Source organism: Quercus robur, chromosome 4 (genome assembly GCF_932294415.1).
Source record: "Quercus robur chromosome 4, dhQueRobu3.1, whole genome shotgun sequence".
In the NCBI taxonomy this organism is placed as follows: domain Eukaryota; kingdom Viridiplantae; phylum Streptophyta; class Magnoliopsida; order Fagales; family Fagaceae; genus Quercus; species Quercus robur.
In genome coordinates, this window is record NC_065537.1 from 22,619,642 (window position 1) to 22,624,383 (window position 4,742).

Below are 4,742 nucleotides of genomic sequence, written 5' to 3' on the forward strand. Positions count from 1 at the left end.
TTTCTATTTTCTATCCACCTTAAACACCCCAACCAAACATACTTTTATGGTTTCTGCTTTATTTAATTTATTTTTGTTTTGGGGGGTGGGGGGCGATCGATCTGTCGAAACGAAGCGAGTTTTGTCAATATAAAGAACAAAAATAACCAATGCTATTTTAAACAAAGTTTGGGCGGAAAGAGAGAGTTTGGGCCATCATGGATCGCTTTACAGGTGTGGAGCATCCATTTGTGGTCCATGGCTCAACTCTTTTGAAGGACGAACTGGTCAGCATGTTGGGCCTACATTTGCTATGTCAATCATTAAGTGCCATATATTTCCATGCTAAATTTGCTTGCAATTTTATTTTTAATTTTTAATTAAAAGGAGCTAAAATATTAGATTAAACGAAATTGAAATAAGTGTATTACATATCTTGGCTATCCTAACTAGAGTCAACAATTTTTTCTTCATAGGTGATGAGTGGTCAAAGGTTACAAAAGTAACAAAATGCTTAAAACTTAACTTAGCTAGTGCATCAACACACTAATTAACTTTCTTGCAATTATTAACATCTTGTTATTATATAATGTGGTCCACCAAGTCAAGATAAGTACACCATTATAATTTTTAATGATTTGAAATTAGACATTGGTAATAAATAGCTTCTTCTTATTTGTTGGGAGGATTCATGATTATCCTCCTGCTATATTAAATAATTTCTACAACTAGGTATAGTCATGATTTTAAAAATGGATCGGATTGGATTGGCTGGTTCAATTGAAAATTAGACCTTCAACTAGTTTGATAAAAACTGTAAAAATTGAAGGTTCAACTAGTAAAAATTGGGAACCAAATCATTTTTTAACTCTTTCACCGTTTTAATTTTCAAAACCATGGATATAGTTAATTCGAATTTTTCTCATTGTTTTTACTTGCTTAACAATATGCTGTATGCGTTGGGTATTTTTCATAGAATTGTTTATGCATGTGCTGCATGTACAAATCTTGGTAAAACAGCATATGTGATTGTTTATTATTATTAGTTTATTTTAGTTGAAAAATAAGTTACATAAAAATACTTACATTCTTTTCTATATATATATATATATATATATATATACGTGTGTGTGTCATGCTTTGACCTTTTGTAAGTGAGATCGTGCCGATCCCAAGGTGGCTTAAATAAAAGGGGCTCCTTTTTTTCTTCTTATTTTTGGGTACAAAGTTCGTGAGTGAAATATTATAGCCGACCTCAAGCTCTATATATAGGCTTCAAAGCTTGTCATTCAAACCAATGCAAGGCGTTGTAGTATGACAAGAAGTATTAAAGTAAGACGTCGACTCAGTGACTTACAATGACAATCTTAACAAGGAAGAAATTTGCCCAAAACAGAGCACTAGGCCACTTTTTAAGACTTTTGACTATTTTTCATTTCATTCTTGGCTTGTAGTATTACAAAAAGTATTAATTAAAGTAAGGATAATATTTAAATAATTCTGTCAATTATATGGGGTTACAAAAAAGTTGGTGAACCATGCAGCGCACACAATAGTGAAAAACAACCATGCCATGAACGTGGCCATTGTTTACTGATTCTTTTTTTTCTGCGAGGAAAAAGTGAATGAACAAAGCTATTCCACTCATAAAGGTTGATGACTTCGGCAAATTTCACATATTTTGCTTAAATTAATCTGCTTAACTGTCTTTGCTTTCCTTAGCACTAGAGCTTTCATTTTGTTTGGTTCTTAGTTAATCATGGTGGTATTGGAGGACAACTAAGAGAGAACAAAAAAGGTTTTTGGTTTTGAGCTAATTGAAAGGCAATTCATTATGATATGGCAACATGCACAATAGCCTTCAAGATCATTAATTACTGCTTATGAAATTATAATTGATTATAGTGATAAGCTTTTTCGATTCTAAACTAATGCTTTTTTTTATATTAGTAAAATTTAGTTACAAAATTGGTTTGTAGCCTATGGCTACAACATTACTCAATAAAATTCACATCATTATATATTTTAAAAATCTAACCATTAACTTGTATGTTCTTCATGTTTTTAATACACATTAAATTTTGCATCAATCAGATATTATTTATTATATAATCTATAAGTTTTTTAGCATAATTTTGAATGACTCGTATTCTAGTTCACCCATATATTGTTACATACTCCTTATCTTGATTTGTGTATTACATAGTGTTGGTAAGATAACACTGATGAAGATCTCCAATTTAGAGGTTAATATAATACATAGGATAGTACTACTACTTATCCAAAATCCTTAAATTATGAGTTTAAACTCAACTATGTTATATTAACTACTCATTATTATCAATATTATTCAAATTTTACTTGTATATGTGTACCCAACAATCTCCTCTTCTACCGTGAGTCATTGCCCCTTTGTAGATTATGAACAAATCCTACTAGCTAATTTTTAGCCATGAGTTTTTCCTTCACCAATGTGTCAACACATGGAGACTTAATAGAAGAATAGTTACAAATGATCCAAATTTAAATATTTCTTAATAAAAAAAAAAAGTTAAATTAGAGAATTTATATATAAAGAGTATGTAACATAATCAGAATATGTTTAGAAAGCTCAAACATAATTTGTAGCCTAATTAAAATATGTTTAGAGAGCTTACCAAAAAAAAAAAAAAAGGTTTAGAGAGCTCAAACATAATTGAATCAAAGTTTTTTTTTTAGTGTTGAGTTATTTTATTCCAAGTGAGTTTTAATTGGTTTAACTTTTACCTAATATATGCAATAAAAAATCAATTCAAAAATATATGAGAGATGGTACGTCTATAATATTTTTACAACAAATCACAGGTGGTTAGTTGTTATTGGTTCAAATTTCAAACTAATGCTAAGATTACTTTTTTGCCCCAACAATAACAACTAGTAACAATTTGCCACTAAGGATTTGTTATAAAAATGTTGTAAAAATGTTGTAGACATATCATTTCTCAAAATATATATTAAAATGATTATATGAAAAGATGTGAACATTTAAAAACGTATATGATAAATTAAGAAAGAGTCAACCATTATATTTTCATAAATAAAAATTCTTCTTTTTTGGCTAAGTTCCCAACTCAATTTTTTATTTTTATTTTTTAAACAAAGCCATGAAATAACATTAATTTTTATGTTCTCACAAGATACTGTTTTTAATGAATATCTTCGATGTATACATGCTTCCAGATATGATCGCACCATGTTTTCTCTCTTTATATAATTACATAAAATTCTCTCATTAAAAAAATATATATGTAAAGTAAAATTCGTCCACCTTTTTTTTTTTTGTTTTCTTTAATATAACAGCACTGTACAGAATCACAATTTTGATACCGTGGCCCCGTTGCATCCTAACTTAGATGTAGATTCCAGAGTTATTATTATTTTAACCCATTTGGCTAGATCCATCCTATCAGTTTAGATCAGAGATCCCCATTTTTCTCTGCAAACGTAGGAATGTGAGGGTTGACACTGGTTGGTTGGTTGGGTTTTTTTTTTTTTTTTTTTTTTTTTTTTTTAATAAAAAGGGGTCATAAGTGTTAGATTTATCAACCCATGCGCATGGTGCTAATAAAATGCAATGTGTACTAATGGGGTCTTAATGTGGTTATCATTGTGGGCACAATATATCTGTTGAAGCGTAATGTTTTGAATAATTGAATTACTTAAATTTTACCAAATATCATGTGAAACAATATGAGAACTTCTACTGTAAAGCCATACTCCGTGTTGATGGGTTGAAGTTTAATGTATTTCTCAACCCTGTCATATTGAGAAATCTCCTATCCAACCCATAATGCCTTTACTGAGTGGTGTTAGATTGAGGACATTTCATTAAGCCTAATAAAATAACTAGGCTTTCATTCAACTATTTAAACTCATTTTTTAATTAATCACTTTACAAAACTGTACATAAAATTCTAATTTTATCAAACTTAAGTATCAAGATACTAAAATTAATCAAACTAACATATTTAAACAAAGTCTTAAAAAATCCAACACAATCCAAACTAATGAATCAAACCCAATCAAGCGTCAAGTTGGTTTGGATTGGATTGAGTGGGTGGGTTGCGTCTTGGATGCATGCTAGCTAAAACATTTTCACTTTTTGATCAAGATTAATTGGTGAGACAGTCTGAGAAAAAAAAATTAGTAACAAAAAAGTTTAAAAGAGAAAAGAAAAAAGAAATAAAAGATACAACATTTTTCATAATTGCTGATATAGTTTGTTGTAACGAGAATAACATCATTTTCATTCTAGTCCACAAGTGGCCCTACTCTTTCTATCATTAGACCAAGACGCTAATTTGGTTTTTGGTCTCTTATTCAACAATTACTAATTGAGCTAACTAGAACCCACAAGTTATATATTACTAATTTGAAAAAACAGTAGGAAAAATACCATGTCCTGGTGTCCTAATCTTAGGTTGGGTTTATTTTGACACAAAACATGAAAAATATTTTCAACTGAGAGAGAGAAAAAAAGTGGGCATGAATATTCATGTGACAAACATGGTATTTAAATCAATCAAACAAACATCATAAAGTTCACGTATCTTGTTTCTCAAAAAAAAAAAAAAAAAAAAAAGTTCACGTATCTAACAACGACAGCCAGTTCAGGTTCTCTCTCTGCGTCTCACACACACTCTCTGTCTCTCTCACAATCACTCGGACTCGCACACGTCCACTTTCAAAAGCTTTACAATACAAATTACAAAGTCCCAACTCCA